A 17868-nucleotide genomic window follows, 5' to 3' on the forward strand; every position below is an offset into this window, starting at 1 on the left:
CTGTGGCTGCTCAAGTAATAGCCACTATGGAATCAGGATGTTCCAGCTGTTTGTCTGCAAATGCCTAATACAGCAAAATCAAGTCTCAGGAATTCCAATGTTGGTGTGAAAAAGTGGTCCATTCATCAGGACCAGTGTGGTCTTGCTCTGTAAGACTGACTTTCCTAAATTTCTTAGGAGAGACTAGATTTACAGTTTGGCATTGATTCTGGTTTACTCTCTGTGTTGACCTTGACAAGTTAGATAAGCCCTCTGTGTCTCTGCTTCTTTGTATGTAAAGCAGGATAACAATAACTTGACAAGAATATTGTGAGGGCAAAATCAAATGAATGTTCAAATGCAGAGCATAACACTTACTAGGCCCTCGAGACGGGATCATTTCCTTTTCTTCCCCTTCCTTCACTTTTTCTCTGCCCCTCTCTACCTCCAAGTCACTCTGACCACTTTTCTTGACTCATCTACTTTTTTTGATGTCCCTGCTGTCCCCGGAGTTTCCTTGCATCCTGTGTTCCCTCTGACATTTTCCCTGTGTATAATGATATGAACCAGATGGGGGTGGTCAGCAGGAAGCAAACTGATAGCAAGTTATTGACCTGGAAAACCTGGCAAGGACAGATTATGAGAAGAGGGATGAGATCAAGGTGATAGAATCAAGGATTGTTAGTGATAGAAAAACTATCCATGGTAGACACTTCTGTTCACTGTACTGACTTGACTTCTAGGAAGAGGAAGTATTACTTATCTCTACTCCCGTTGGGATTATAGTCCAGTGGGGCCATGTGAGCAGTTCTGGACAACAAATTGTGGGCAATGGTGAGGAGCATCACTTCCAGAACAGAGCATTTAGTTTCTGGTGCAAGGTCCTCTAGCCCTGCTCTTGCTCACCAAGGTGAACTCCAGAGTATCCTAGGGAGAAGGGCATCATAAAATCACCATCTTGAGTGACTCCATGCAGCAGAGTTCACAGTGACCCACAGTGATGTACAAAGTGAACAAGAAATTCATTGTAAGATGCTGAGAGTTTGGATGTGTTCATTATCACGAAATAATCTATAGAATGCAGCATTTCAAATTTTGACTTTCAGATTTGGGGGTTTTTCCCACAAATAAGAAAATTGTGACCTTAAAGTTCTTTGGGAAAGAGCACTGGACTGTGAGGCAGGAGACCTATGAAATATGAGTTTTATCCCTGACTTGTTTACCAAAAAACTCTAGGATCTTAGGTTAGCCATGCCCTGCAAGTCCTCACTTTTCTTATTTATAAACTATGGTTAGCATTTCCCAGAATATGGGGCACTTACCATGACTGGTACTTTAGATCCTTGCTAGTCGAAGTGTGGAACAAGAACCAGGAGCACCAGCGTTGCTGAGATCATGCAGGTTCTTGGCTCTCACCCCAGACTTACTGAATCCAATTGTGCATTTTTTAACAAGATGCCTCAGGTGATTCCTATGCATATTAAAGCTAGAGAAATAGTGATGGAGAAAGTCTCAGTTTGATGCCACTATGTCTTTAACACCTCACTAACAACTGATAATTTCTCTTTTAAGAAGAAAGCAAGCCTTGAGTTCCTGGAAAGGCAAACATATAGCTTGATTATAAGAGCATTGTTTTTATTTTCATTGTGTTTAAATGGTTGCCTTGCATTTATTGCAACTGATATCAGTTTTCTATTTAAGGTAGAGATAGAAACCTCTATAAAACAAATTAATTGAGAAAAATGGATGCATATAAGGAAAACACATAATAATGCTGGGAACTGTGGCACACACCTGTAATCACAGCCACTTGGGAGAGTGAGGCAGGAGGATTCTAAATTTAAGGCTGGTCTGGACAATGTAGTGTGACCCTGAGTCAAATTTTTTCAAAAAGGGGCTGAGGTGGAAAACTTCTGGGTTCAATACTATACATACCAAAAAGACACATAATAAATGGGAAGAAGTGTTAGTTTGAATGCTTCCTTTTGGTTTGACATTCCAGACCTCTGACCTCTCACCACAGCATCACTCATTAAAAACCCTTATTTACTCTGCATGGGGTGAAGGTGGGAGAGTGCCATATCTTATTTGTAAATTTGGGAATGAAATAAGCATGCTCAGGCCAGCACTGCCCTTCCTCCTCCTAGAATTTAGATACCCAGAAGAAAATTTTCTTGTAGATAAAGGCTTCCAGTCCAATTGGTAGGATCCTAGAAGCAGGTTAAACTATCTTCAAGGTTTACCTATGATATTCTGGGTTCTGGTTGTATGCCTTCTTTTCTGGCCTCCTGCTACCCAGAAATACAACTCCCTTTGGAGGGCTCCAGACAAGCTTTCCTCCAACCAGGCTGTTGCAGTGTCTCTCATTTCTCAACTCTTGAATCTGCTCAGAGACAAGAATCAGGGACATTGATGAACTTGGAGTTCCAGAAGAAACCATCAGGTAGTCGTCATAAATCATGAGACAAAAACAGGTCATTGTTTTCAAGGCATCTGACCAGTCCCCTTGTGGCCTAACCACCATCCACCCAAGGAGGTCAATCAAGAGATTTTAGTGATTGCCTACTAATGAACAGTTTTGGATAAAGGCCCTGGGTAAGTGCACCCTACCCTTTCCTCTGAGCATAATAGCTTTTGTGTCCAGTCCTCACACTTACTTACGTCAGTTCTCCACCACTTAACTAGAGTGGTGCCCTTTCCTCCTTATTCTGTTGCTGTTTTATTTTCATCATGATGCTTATCTCCACTGGTTTGCTCACTTGCTTATGATCTGACTGCCCCCACTAGACTCTAGAGGAACAGGGATCTTTTCTGTATAGTTCATGGCCATATTCTGAGCGTCTAGAGTATGCTGAATAAATAAACCAATACTTTCATGTTCCACTTGTTGGAACAAGAAAACTAGGTGTGTCCTTTCAAAATTTAATTAGCAGTCATTCTGTAGCATCATGGTTTAACTTTAGAACTGAGATATGTGCCGATCATTGCTGATGTATGCAGCTCTAAACACCTGACTATATTTATGTCTATTGCATATTTACTTATTGGTTCATTAATGCTCTACCTATAGCCCAGAAGTGTTTTCAGTGGTCAATGATAAAGTTAACAGTCACCAGCAAAAGGTAAGCATTTGTAAGTAAGAGAGAAGGACCCAAGAGAAACCTTTCAAGAAATCTTGTTAAGGTGAAACTTGGTATTGCAATCTATTCAAGATCTATCTCCTAAGCTCCCCTCTCTGCCATTTGCTGGGTAAAATTGACTTAGGCTTTTAAAACTGGTTTGAAAAGATGATTCAAAATTCTAAAACAATTTATAGAGACACTGTCCAAATTTTTTTAAATGTGTGCTCATCTGAGTAACTGCTCATAAAGGCACTATTTTTGAAGCCAAATTAAAAGATTTCATGCTTCTTGATTACAACAGAGTTAGATAGGAATCAGATGCAGCATTTTACCTAGCTTGGACAATTTTTTTTAATGATATGTATAGAAGCATGGTTGACATGCTAAATATAAGGTTTGATGGTCTCCCTAAATATAAGGAGATCTAGATTGATGTTCTCTAAAGAATATTAAATGGAAGTATACCAGGTCATGGGATTGGAATCTAATTAGTCAGGAGGTTCTAAGAATTCCTGATTTGGGTACGAACTTCATTGGCAGTGAACTAGAAACTCACCTCACCATTCAGGCTGCAGTTGAGTATCCAGAAATTCCTCATGGAATCTGAGTACTTTGTCTTTGAAATCAAACCTATTCTGAATTACCAAACCAAATCAATTTTACCTGCAAAGGCAGAAAAGTCTAAACCCTGTGTTCCAAAATGTAAACACAAAATTATCTCAGATAGCAAATATGCATAACTACTGAGATAGTGTTTCAAAGATGAAAAGCCAAGGGGATGATGAATGAAGGTTTAATTCAGAAATCCACCAAAAAGGAGAGTGAAACTGAAAGAATGACGCTCTTCAAACACCTTAAGTTGCAGGCACACTAGCAAACTTACAGACACTGACTTTTTAGCACTTGTCTGTTCTTTAACAAATTCATTTCCCCATCTTCTAATCCCCATAATGCAGACTCAAAAGTGTCCCTAGGTCTATATTACTAATTGCTCCTATTTGTTTACTCTTTGTGTTTCACACTGGCTTTTCAAGTATTATCCCATCTGAACACCCTGTCTTATAGAGAAGACAGATAGACATCTTTTACCAATATAAAGATAAGATTGAGAGTGTAAGGATTATATAAGTAACTGGTAGAGTCTGTGCTGGCATTCCAAACTTCTGATTCTTTAACCATACTCTTTTTCTTCAATATTCTGCAACTTCTTGGGAATTTCAAGAACTCTGATATCCTCTGTTTGACTACTCAGAAGCTTTAATTATGGAGATTCAGTCCTGGATGCTGGTTCAAGGCAGTAATGAACATGAGCTAGATAGACTTATCAAGGCTGTCCTAGTCATGATCAGCCATCTTTCTGAGGAGAATCCTGGACCATTAGGGTTCAAAGCAGATCCACAACCAAAAGTTAGGTTTGAATTGTTCTACCCTAGGGAGGAAGTGTCAGTCAGTCAATATATTCCTCAAATACAAGCTCAGTGAATTTATTTCTAAAAGTCAGGGAGTTACATTTCATTAGCTCCCATATATTTTGAATGCTTGGACAAAGGTGCAAGAATTCACATAGATATCTCCCATCCAAATCAATCTTCTCTATGCATGTTAAATTATTCATTCACTGATAAGGCCAAACATGCTTGATTTGGTACTGTCCAATTCCTATATTTTTTGAGGTATAGCATGCCTCTAGGACACCCACTTCAAGGAACAAATGCAAAATACAATCTTGTGTTCCTCCTGTTCCCACTTAGACTGGTTATATTTAGCTTGACCTCATGGAAGACTCCTTCCATGTTTAAAAAAGATATCTCCACTCTACTGATATGTATAAACTTCTCCTTGTTTTCTGAAATAAAACTAAAAAGAGAAGATGGACTCTCATTTCCTAACTTCCAAATATGTGTCTAGCACTGGGCTAGGCAATTTTAAGAACATGATTTCTAATTCTCATGACAGTACTGTGGTGGTCATTTAACAGATGAGAGAAGAAAGGTTAGGAGAAACTAAAAACTCCAAGGTCATAAAGACTGAGATTGCTGGCAGGGCTCTGAGATGCATGTCCATAATCCCAGTGGCTTAGGAGGCTAAGACAGGAGGATCACAGATTCAAAGACAACCTCAGCGACTTAGCAAGGCCTTGTCTCAAAATTAAAAATAAAAAATGTCTGGGGGTGTGGCTCAGTGATCAAGCACTCCTGGGTTCAATTCTTAGTATTAAAAAAAGGATGAAATTTCTAGTGAGTCTTCAAAATCTCAAACCATGGTCTTTGCACACACAAAAGGCTGTGAACCCCAAGATAAACTTGGCCTACTTGCCTACTGAAGTTTTGGGTCTTGTGCTCTTTGGGGTGGGGCAGGGGAATCACGGGTCCCATCTTTTCTTTCCTGTAGTACTGAGGAGAGTGGAAGAAGTTTAAGACCAATGGGGGTTCCACAGAGGAAGCAGGAAGCTTTTAGAGGGCAGGTAAGAGGCCCTCTTTAGAGCTCAGTCCAGCGGATACAGAGAGGCTGGTAGATGCCTTCCTAACACATCAGCACTGCAGAGTCTTGCCCGGCCTGCTTTCCCAGGACAGAAAACTGTCCCCTTTCCAAGTTCCCTTAGTCTCCCTTCTGCCTGAGATATTGGAGGCCGCACCTGGAAGCTAGAAGGCCAGCAAGGAGTTCTGACTGGCGAACAGAACGGAGCAGAGAGGAGAGGGGTCTGGCGTGAGGCTTGGACTCAATAATGTAAGGGGTTGGGCCAGGCACGTGACTCTCAGGAGGCGGAGACAGGCGAGCTGGAGAGAGGACTGGCAGGAATCTGGAGCTTGCAGGAGGGGGTTCGATCTGAATAATTGAGGAGCTGTTCAACAGCAGCGGCTGACTCTTGCCTTCCTTTACCGCCACCACCCCCCCCCCCCCCCATCAGATCCGGAGAGACAGCCCGCGCTGTAAGCGCGGACCATCAGCACCAGCCCCAGCAGCCAGTCCATCGCCTCAAGCCCCTCTGGTAAGTGATCGTTCCCTTTTGCCACAGTCTGTCCCCCTCCGCGACTCCCGCGACCCAGCCGTACCCCCGCGCCTGGGATGAGCAGGGAACCCGAGCCACCAGGAGGGGGGAAGCAGGAATATGGCGCGGAGGCTGAGGGTGCACTCTGGGAAGGGGTTCCCTGAAATAAGGCAGGAGCTGGGTCAGGGTCTCTTCACCTCTGGCAGCGAAAGGGATCCGGCGGGGCTCAGACTCTCGGGAGCTGCCAGGCGAGGCTGGGCAAGTGCAGTCCCGGCGCGGCGGGAGCGAGAAGCAGAGGAGGGAGCTCGAGCTGCGTCTGGGCCGCCCGGTGCCGGCGGACGCCGGGCCCGTCCTTTTCTTTCCGCCTGGGCACGCACCAGGCTTGGGCAGCTCGGTTCTCGGCCTCGAACTGAGCCTAAGGAAAGGAAGAGGCGCTTTCCCGGCCGCAGCCCGAGAGGAGGGCGGGGGCACCGTCTGCCCTTTACCTGAGAGCAAACTCTTCAAAGGGACTCTAGCTGAGCCCGGCACCCAAGTAGGCTGGTGAGCCGCGAGGGGCATCAGTCCTCGGAAAATGGTGACCCTCCGGGGGCTGCGAGGAGGACATGACGGGAGAAGTGTCCAGGGAAGCTTCCTGCCCAGAGAGGGCAGCCCTGGGGTGATGATTCTAGCAGGCGCTACTTCATCCCTTCAGTTCCCTATCTCCCAACCCCAAAGCACATCAGTTTCCCACGAATCCAGAGGGCTGGGGTAGGGCAGAATGGCCCCGAACCGCTTTCTCTCCTGAACGCCCCCATGTGTATTTTATACTGTGATTGAAGGGCAAGATAGAAGCTGTCAAAAGACTAGACGCAAAGGCAAGGCAGAGAAAAGATGCGGGAAGACGAGCAGCAGGGCTGTCGCCTGTTTCTGGCACTCCTCATCCTTCTACCTGTACGAAGCTGTGCTCATTGAGATCTTGACCTGGCTCTTGGAAGAGAATTTTTGCCTAAGTGGAAAGGGTAGTCATTGGCTGGAATTGGCCAAGGGTCGCCGGATAACCCGCCTCCCCACGGGATGTGGGGTCAGGGAGAGCTCCAGGGAGCCTGGGCCTCAAGTCGCACCAGGGAATGAGCGCTGTCCGCGGTGCTGAAAGTTGTCAGAAGCTGGGAGCTAATTCCCCCGGAGCTGGTGGCTCACAGGAGGCCCCCATTCCCTGCAAGCGAAAACTGCGTTCGAATCACATAAAGAGAATCTGGTGTTTACCTAGAAAACAGTTAAGGTACTCTGCCTTCCTGGTTCTCTACCTCCCTCACCACAACCCCGGACTCTACTTGAGACGCTCGCTGGCACTTATGGATGGAAGAGCAAGAAGCCGGTATCACTCCAGGATCCAGCTTGCTAACTCCGGGTGTTGCCTCATTCTATTTCCTCTGCCCGTGCAGTGTGTCTTCCTGTCTGTAAAGTGTTGAAAACGCAGTTAGGGACGCTGTTGTGATAAACATTTCTGTGACTCTCAGGAACCAGAGAATCGTAAGACTACAATGAAAGAAAGAGTCTTCATTAACAGGATACTAGGATTTCTGTTTCAGATTATGACTTTTTCCTTCCTTTGCACGTTTCTCTCCCCAGTACCTACTATTTACATCCTCCAGATACAGATATTTAAGCAGTCTTGAGTGTCCATTTCTTTCGTCTCTTGTGGATAAGATGGAAAAGGGAGTAAGCCAGTTTGGGGAGGGCAAGTTAAGAGAATATTTACAGAAGACCTACTATCTGCTAGGTATTGTTATCACATTTAAATTTCACAATAGCTGCTAACCATAAGTATCACACAGATAAGGAAACTGAAAGTAGAAATACTGAATTAAGAGGTTGGATTCAAATTCAGGTTGCTCACCTCCAATGTCCAAGCCATTTTCATGCTCTTGTTTTGGTATTTGGCTTTGAATAGGTGTTATAGGGGAATGTAGCAAAAGAATGATGAAGGTGGAGGCCTGCTTTTCTCTTTTGTACATACTACTCTCTCTCTCCCAGCCATATCCTCTTTCATCTGCTCACCCACCCACTGTCACTCACTCCCACCCTCCCAACTGCTTTTATGCGTGCTGCTCGAGATGCCACTGTTCACACAACTTGAGCTCTGCGTTTACAGAAACAGATTAGAGAAGTAAATGAGCAGACTTTTCTGAAAGAGCAATGGAACTGCAGGAAGGTTGGAGAGCCAGAATCCCATATGCGCTTTCATATTTAGAGTTACACTACTGAGTTCAGAGCTAGGAAAAAACTTAAATATCCATCCAGCACCATTGTCTCACAGGAGAACTTGGGAACCCCAAAGATGATCATCAGTCTAAGTCACATGATGGAAAATTTAGGATTAGAACCTGGTTAACTTGATTCCATTGCCAGTGCCCTTCCCACTACTCCATGGTGTCTGAAATACTCTTCCATGCTGCCTTTTTCATAAACTTTGACAGAAATATAAGCAAAATACCACAAACACCTAGATAACAAGCAATCCTCTTAGTTACTTTTTTCCCTGCACTTTACTTAGTTCTACTATTCCAGAGTTGTCTGTCTCAACATACCTGAGAGATATCATCAACCTTCCTTAATAACAGTTTCCCTACAGCAGCAGTTAACAAATAGGGATTGTGCTGTGGTATTGCTCAACTTGCCCTCCTGTTGTCTGTATTTCCTCTTCTAATGATCTGTTACCCCAAAAAAATTTTCCCTAAATTGACTACTGTAAGCATCTTCCCAAGCTGTCATAGGAACTTGGAAAAGGCCCTACAAAAATCTAGAGGGAAACAAATTTCATTATAAGCACTAATTATATATATATATATATATATATATATATATATATATATATATATATATAATGCCTAGCACTTTCTAGGCTCTATGCTAAGTCCCTTCATCTATCATTTCATTGAATCTTCAAGTTCTTTCAAGTAAGTAGCTTCATTAGAGATAAAATTCACCCTAACATATAGCAGAACCTTCCTGCTTTTCTTTCCAGCTCATAGTCAAATTCCATCCTCATTAATTGGAATTCTGTGGCCTTAGTAATTGCACTGCAATTGCATTGGCAAGGAGGATATTTTTATATTGAATTGATAGTTCTGTCCTGTTCCAATACATAATGTTTAGAAATTCAAATTAAATTCAAATGACAGTGTTTCGCTCTTTCATCTCTTAATATTTACCACAACATATTCTCCCCCATTTGTTATTCCTTAAAGATTCATATATGCTTTATTATTGCTCATGGCAACATTCTGCTTCCAACCCCCTCTAGGACCAATTAAAGCAAAGCCCATAATTAAATACATAGTTTCCATTGTACCCTCACTAGGTAATCCTGCAAGGATGCTATTGCTGTGGTTCTCGGAACCCTGAGGACCAGAATATTAACTGTTTAGACATACTCTCACCAATAAGGTAATCACTAGTTGTGTGTAGCTATTTAAATTTATATTTTAATTAGTTAAAAATTTAAAAAGTCAGTACCTCAGTCTCACTAGCCATATTTTGAGTGCTCAATTACCATATGTGGCTACTTTATTGGTTAGTGCTGATATAGGAAATTTCCATGATTGCAGAAAATTCTATTGGACAATTCTGTTTTAGAAAGTGCTAAAAACATCCTCGCTTTAACCAAGAACTAGGTATTGGAAAGTTTCTTTCATGAAAGAAGAAAAGGCCCCTTGTACATAGTACATCTCCAGCAGCCCAAAGATGCCCAGGACAACCAGGCTAACAATGATAGCACATGTCTCACTTTAGGAGCTGGTGGTCTCTGGGGTTTGATTCATACAGATTCCATTTTACCATAAAGTACAATGCTCCATTAATGAGTTTGCTGATTTCCTGAAATACAACTTAGAAATAATCCAAAAGTTCTTAATTCAAGTTCATATATCACATAGTAGTGTGTGTGTGTGTGTGTGTGTGTGTGTGTGTGTCTGTGTGTGTGTGTGTCTGTGTGTGTTTATCTTGTCTTAGTAGGTACAGCATGATAAACATGGAAACAACACAAGACTTGGAGTCAATAGGAAGTGTGCTACTTACAACTTGGCAACATTATAAAATCCTTTAAATCTCCATTCCTTTATCTGGAGAATGTTGATGAAAACTGCTGTAAATATCTCAAAGAGTTATTGGCAAGGTGCAAAGTGTAGGTATTTGAAAGCACCTTATAAAGAGCATGATGGAATATGCAATTGTTGATTATTTCATATAGATTTGGTATAGTCAATATAAAACAGGATAGTTCAAGTTGAATGTGCTTCTAAATGTTTTTAATCTTAAATATGAATATGTTTTGCCTTTATTATCTTTTTTTACTGAAAAGTGAAATGTTGAATTAAATTTCTGGATTTTTGAGATTTTTCTTGTTCAAGTTCAATTAATAGAAACACTGCACTGTACTTTGTTTGTGGTTTAATTTATTTGACCCTGAACATTCCTCTCTCAAGGGTAAAAAAAAATTAACTAAAAAGTCTCAGTGGTTTGAAAAAGCTTTTGCCTTTTGACTACTAGTTTTAAGTTAATATGCAATAATTATCTTGTCATGATGATATAAGTTCAGAGTTAACAAAAAAGTATTAAGGACATTCCTCAGTATAGGTGGATAAAAGTGATTAATAGAAATATTTTTACTAATTACTTATTGAAATGAGCTTCTACCCATCTCATATATCAATGTGAGCAAAATAATTTTATTTCATGCATCATTTAACCCAAAAATCCAAGTAAAATCCATTAATTTGACTAAATTCTTGAGGTTGCTTTAAGGATTCAGGCCTTAAATGAAGAATCTTTATACCATCTATTTTCTAAATAAAATCCACTGGGGTCATGAGTAGAAACTTGAGTGTTTGGGTTTTATTCCCAAACCTGGTACTCCTGATGCTTAGTGACTATTCTTGAGCTTTGCTTTGTGCTGTTTATGCCTAAAGTAGGATTGCTTTTCCAACGCAACCACACTTTTTTTAATGAATCACCTTTGGTATTTAAATATTTTCCTCTTACAACACAAAGGCTAACACAATGCTCAAGCATTGTAGAAAATAAGTCTGAAGTTGAAGTTGATTCCATCGGATGATTCTTTTTACAAATAATTTTTAGATGTTGGTATACCTTTATTTTATTCATTTATTCATAAGTGGTGCTGAGAATCAAACCCAGTGCCTCACACATGCTGGGCAAGCACTCTGCCACTGAGCCACAGTCCCAGCCCCCATCAGGTGATTCTTAATTCTGTTTATTATGGTTGTTATTCATCTTGAAAACTCAACGAGGTCATTTTGTCAGTCTGTTGCTCTATCTATTCATTTATCTATTGGTAAATAGATCTCAGGTTCCATGATCTCTGACAGGTCATTTCTCTTCCTAGGGACTTACATCTTAACAAAGACATGGATAGTAACTAGTAAGATGCTCTGCCAGGGAAAGTTGAGACATCCTTTTATGCCCTGATGCTGGTAAGGAATGCTATGAAATTATATTACTGAAGGGAAATTTAGTGAGCTGTCAACTCTGGCCTCTAGTATACTATGCTAGCTTTAATAATAAGCATATTTTGTCTGGAGTCATGTTATTCACTCGGTAGACCTTGTTTATTTCATGGAAGGGCCTGAATTTTGGAAAGGGAAAGTTGCCATTACCTCAGAGCTGAAGAGAGTTCAATTTTCTCTGTTAGTGACTTACAGGGTTTCTCTAATTGTATATCCCAGGAAACAAAGAGAATTAGCAATGTAGATTTGACACTCATCCTAGTAGCATGTAATCACTCATTTTGAAATTCATCCTATATTGGCACAGAAATGTTGTGTTTGAGGGTGTTTGGAACTCCTATAGCCTGATATATAGGTGATCTATAAATATTTGCTGAATTCAGTATTCTCTGTGGCACTTTCCTTTAGCACATAAAACAAGAGACAAATATAGATCATCAAATCCTACCCTGACAACCACATTCCCAGCCCCTCTGGGGGGTTAATGATGGCTGAGATAGACTGCTCCTGAGAATTATGTTTTGCTGCCTCTCCCAGAGAATGAGGGACATATCAGCTCCAGGGTCTTGCATTTCACTGTGATAAGGCAACTTCATAAACACAAAACTTCAGTGGAGTCATGTGTCCTTTTCCACTTTTGCCTTAAAAAGATACGTGTCATTTTCTTGAGAGTTCATATGATCAGCCTTCATGATAGTGGCAGGAATTACTATTGTTCCTATGTTCAGATGAAATATAGCTTAGATTGAAAGAACATTCTTTTATTAGAGGAGAGCAGATGACATCACAGTCTGATGGGTCACAGAATATTATCCTTTTCCAAAAATAACCAGGCCTGGCTTTAAGAGTTTTAACTGGTGATTACTGACAAAAATGAAAGAAAAACAGATCATTCTATTGCAACAAGTCAATAAACAAATGCTCAGAATTAAATGATTTTCATTTGCCAAAGGCAAAATATTCCAACCCAATAAACTGACTTAGAAAGGAGCAAGCTGGTTTCCATGGCCTCTTCATTTTTTTTAATTTTGTTCTTTGTTTTTTAAATAACCAGTAAGTAAAAAACAATTACACCCAGGTGTTTGAACATTCTGCTGACAGAATAGTCTTCATAATTTGTTTTCGTTGATTGATCATTAGAGATTATAACTATACAAAACATTATCATACCAACATTTTGTAACTGCATAACCGAACCAAAAAAAAAAAATGGCAACCAAGAACAGTTCCCTGAGTTCATGGCAGAGAAAAAGTAAAACTTAAGTCTACCCTTTCTCAATCCACTGCTCTGTTGCATCTTAAAACAGCATGCATCTTTTTTGTCAGTCATGAAAACTTGTTTAGTCAATGAGTTTAGCTTCTTCTACCAAAGTGGTATCAGAGCTTCTAGGAGTAGGGAAGTTAAAATAGTTTGAGTTTAGATTATTTCCCTTTGTACCTCCAGGTGAAAGAATTAGTGGTTGAAGATAGACCAGGTAGAAATTTCACAGGTGGAACTATGAGCCAGAAAAAAAAAAAGGATTCAAACATGAGAATCCTTGCTGCAAGAATTTGGGTAAGGATTTAACTCTTTCTTCCTTCTCCATCTTCGTCTCTAAAACAGGAAAAATGTTTTAGAGATTTAGTCTAAATCTCTAAATAGTGTTCCAGGTTCTGCAAGCTCTAACATTCCATAGTTCTATTGAATAGGACTAAGGACTTGAATAATCTGTACTCTGCCTCGTCAAGTCTACAGAATTAGAAAGAAATTCCTATTTTTACATCATTACTGATTGGAAGTACTGACATTTTGTTATAGTACTTTATTTACCCAGAAACAGTAATAATAACAATAACGACAGTAATAGCTAGCAGTTATTTACATTTACTATGACCCTATAAGCTGATTATTCCCACTTTATAGATGAGAAACCTGATGCAAAATAATTAAATAACCTGTCCAGATTCCATATAACTAAAACAATTTGTGCTTTTAACCCCCATGCTACACTTCCTCTAGGAAAACCATGAATTTCTCAGATAACTAATGTCTGTCATTTATAGTCTGCTTAACACACAAACCCCTTCTCTGGGAAATTCCTATTTTACCTCCCTTTTCTGACTAGAAGAGCAATCAAGGAGGTGAATAGGCCTTGGGTCTGCAGTTGCAATACCATTAGGAATCAGCATTGTCTTTCCATGAGATGACTCTTGTCCTTTTGCAATTGATGCTATTGATCAATTGTTTCAACATTTCAGCATTGAATATTGGTGCTCCACAGGATGCTGCATGCAATGAGGACACTTTGCTGCCTTTTCCCAGAAAGTGTGGACAACTGTACTACCAGAAATGGATGGAAGCCAGTACAGGATCCAGCACCTTCTAAGGCTGTAAAAGTCTACCCACCACATCCTCACTGTTCAGTGGAGTCTTTTGGCTTTTGATTCCAGGTTTTTCGACTTAGAGCAACAATCTAATAGCTTTTAAGACAGACAGGGAGAGCTCCTAGAGTGTCACTTCTTGTAAATGGGCTTGGGTAAAGTGTAAGACTAAGACTTTCAAAATTATGTTGTGAAATTCATTTTCTTCCCATTAAGCCTATGCCACCAAATTGGTCATAAATACAACTAGAAGATCAATCAAATACCCATCTTTGTCTCTGTTGATTTTAATGCATGCTAAATCTCTCAATGGGCATTCAGCACTTAATATGAACATGTCAATCAGCTGAGAACTCTCTCTCTCTCTCTCTCTCTTTCTCTCTCCCTGTCTCTCATACACACATACACACACGCACACGCACACATACACACATATATACACATATACACATTATTCTTTTTTTATCTTTTAATTTTTTACATATTGCATTTTGATTCATTGTACACAAATGGGGTACATCATTTTGTTTCTATCATCATTTCTATGGTTGTACATGATGTAGATTCATACCATTCACGTAATCATACATGTACATAGGGTAATGATGTCTGTCTCATTCCACAATTTTTCATACCCCTCTCCCTCTCATTTCCTTCTACATAATCTAAAGTTCCCCCATTCTTCTCTCACTCCCTACCCCCCCACCCCCATTATACATCATTCTCCACTTATCAGGGAAAACATTCGGCCTTTGGTTTTTTTGGGCTTTAGCTTATTTCACTTAGCATGATATACTCCAATTCCATCCATTTATTTGCAATTGCCATAATATTATTCTTTATGACTGATAATATTCCATTGTATATATATACCACAGTTTCTTTATCCATTCATCTGTTGAAGGGCATCAAGGTTGGTTCCACAATCTAGCTATTGTGAACTGAGCTTCTATAAACATTGATGTGGCTGTGTTACTATAGTATGCTAATTTTAAGTCCTTTGGGCGTAAACCAAGGAGTGGGATAATTGGGTCAAAAGGTGGGTCCATTCCAAGTTTTCTGAGGATTCTCCACACTGCTTTCCAGAGTGGCTGCACCATTTTGCAACCACTAGCAATGTAAAAGTGTGCCTTTTTCCCCACATCCACACCAACATCTATTATTGTTTGTGTTCTTGAAAATAGCCATTCTAATTGGAGTAAGATGAAATCTTAGAGTTGTTTTAATTTGCATTTTTGTAATTGCTAGAGATGTTGAACACTTTTTCATATATTTATTAATTGCCTGTATGTCTTCTTCTGTAAAGTGTCTGTCCAGTTCCTTGGCCCATTTATTGATTGGGTTCTTTATATTTTTGGTGTAAAGTTTTGTAAGTTCTTTATAAATTTTGGAGATAAGTGCTCCATCAGAAGTGTGTATACACATTATTCTTTAGCTCTAATTTTCTGGCTTGGAAAGCTAGCCACATATCCCACCATTACTAAAGGTAATATAGGATGCATAACTTCTGTCTCTGTGATTTTCTAGATACTTTGTGGGGAGTAAAATGGTCTAAGAGTCAGAAGACCTGGTTTCCAGTCTCAGCTTTGAAATCTATTGGTTGTGAACTTGAGTCAGAATCATTCGGCTTCTTTAAGACTCAGCTTATCTTAAAATAGGGATAATAGAACCTGCCCCTCAGATCACACAAAAGACAAATGAGATAGTTGTTTGTTAAAGTTGCTTGTGAACTATAAAGTCTATCCAAGAGAAAGGAATGCATTTTCTATCTTTTCAGTTTTTCTTAGTCAAAAGCAACTCTTCAGTTGCTGAACTAGGATTGACAGCTAAATTGATGTGTTTAGGGTTAAGAAAATCTTGGATCTAAACTTCCAAGTTCAGAAAATGGTACTTACAATATGGTTTCCCATATTTTAAGTTTCTCCAAAAATGACTCTCGACCTGAGCAATGCTACCTCAATAAAGAGTATTTTGTTGTTGTTGTAGACACCAGGGGAGGGGATTACTATTGGATTTTGAAGGACTGTAATGATGAATGCCAAAAATATTGTACTAGACAGGACAGTATCATAAATAAGAAAGTGCTCCACCCAAAATGCCAATAGCACTCCTCCTCCACTGAGAAATACTGCTCAGAGCAATATGGTGTGCATGGTCCCTGATTCTTCAATTGATGCAGACAGAATCAATTTACTTTCAGTCTCCTCCCCCAGATAAAACCCATCCGTATGAGGTTTAAAATATTTCAGGAGCATTACCAGGCTTTTGATAGTTTTATGATGAACAATGGTTTTAAAATCAGTCTCCCAAAATTCTACAAGAAGCCCCTCCAACTTCAGCTGGGGCAAGGATTTCCAGTAGTTTAATACTCCCATAACGTGAGGCCCAGCCTCAAGGTTTGGATTTAGGAACCCAAAGTCAGTAGATCATGCTTCCAAAAACCACCTTCTTTGCAGTTTATTAAAGAAACATTGGATTGTGCTCTTACTTCATGACAACTGTGAGCCTAGCTGGGCATTGGACATCCAATGTCTATCCTCAAGTCACCAGTAGTAACCTGACGGTTAGACAGATGCAAACTCCAATAATTATATCTGTAATATGATACATGCTGTAACATGTTGTGAAGGAGTCTCTGAAGAGAGACCAGGAAAAAGTCCACCTCTATAAGAGGAATTATGGTTGAAACTTACCTTGAATAGTATATAAGATTTTTCTCAGGTGGATAATGGGGAGAAGGCTATTATAGAAATGGGAACAAAATAAACAGATCTGAAGCATGAACAGCAGTGATGTGCAGGTTAATGTGCTTACCTGGGAATGGTGGGAGGTCCTGTTGGAAGGACTATGAAGAGACTTGAATGCAACTTGATGTACTCATTCAGCTTAGAGCTTATCCTTTGAACAGGGATTTTATGAGTATTTTAGGACTATTGTTGGCTTTAGGGTTAGTTCACAGTGGATACTAAAATCAAGGAGTCTAATCTTACAATTAAAAGAATTTCAAAAATCATCTCGACCTTCTCCTTTCCCTGGGTTTTATAGATGAAATAATTAAAATCAGAGTTATCAAGGGACTTTCCCAAGGTCAACCAGCAAGTTAGCAGCAGCATAAAATCCAGAACCTAGTCCATCCTCAGTTCACAGTGTTCTGCCCTGCTCGGTGCTGCCTTTGGGAATTTTATTCATCATTTGAGCATAATCCAATGTAACACACAATGTGATTAGTAAGAATTGATGAAGCTCCAAGTTTTCCATTGCTCACTATTAAAACATGATTCCTTCATTGCTCTTAGGTGATAGATAAGATCCTGGACTGTGTCTGCACAAGAGCACACTCTTCAGAAATGCAGACTAAATGGCATACCAACATTGGGCATGACATTCCTCCCCCACCTCACACATCCTCCCCTGCCTCCTCCTTCCAAACTGCCAGAGATTACAGAGGCACAGCCTGAACAGACGGCATCTTAATTTCTGGTGGTTCTGTAAATAATATGCTGTTCATGCTCACATATAAATGATCACAGCTTCTCTATTTTCTGGATGAGGGAACCTTCAGAAAGATGAAGCTGCCTGTGCACACAGCACATCAGAGATAGAATTTCAGACTGTAAAGCTTCAGCCCTGTTTTGAACAGGGTTAACGTTTTCACTCATCTGCACACTTCTAATAATTTATCCAGGTTTATGGTCTTAAATTTCACCTCTTAATCAAGTTTGTTTATGCATATTTAGATTTCTGAGATCAATTGTTTCCCACTTTCTTTTCTCTCCAGTTGTTTTTCTTCCACCTCTTATCTGATACACATCCAATAGAAATCGTCTAAACTAATTCACTCAGTTTACAAGAGTGGGAACTGAGACCCTGAGAGGAGAAGCCACTGCACAAGTTTGCACAGCTAAATGCAGTA

The 17868-nt window shown here is 40.2% G+C and overlaps 1 protein-coding gene across 1 annotated transcript in view; it reads left to right on the forward strand.

The window, feature by feature from the left end:
- The first annotated feature begins 5845 nt into the window (after window positions 1-5845).
- Window positions 5846-17868, forward strand: part of SLC7A14 (solute carrier family 7 member 14) — a 105253-nt gene continuing 93230 nt past the window's right edge. The window contains exon 1 of the mRNA XM_079101496.1: window positions 5846-6090. The gene's annotated coding sequence lies outside the window, so the exon portion shown is untranslated. The remainder of the gene's footprint in view (window positions 6091-17868) is intronic.

The sequence above is a fragment of the Sciurus vulgaris genome (genome assembly GCF_902686455.1).
Source record: "Sciurus vulgaris genome assembly, chromosome: 10".
Lineage (NCBI taxonomy): Eukaryota > Metazoa > Chordata > Mammalia > Rodentia > Sciuridae > Sciurus > Sciurus vulgaris.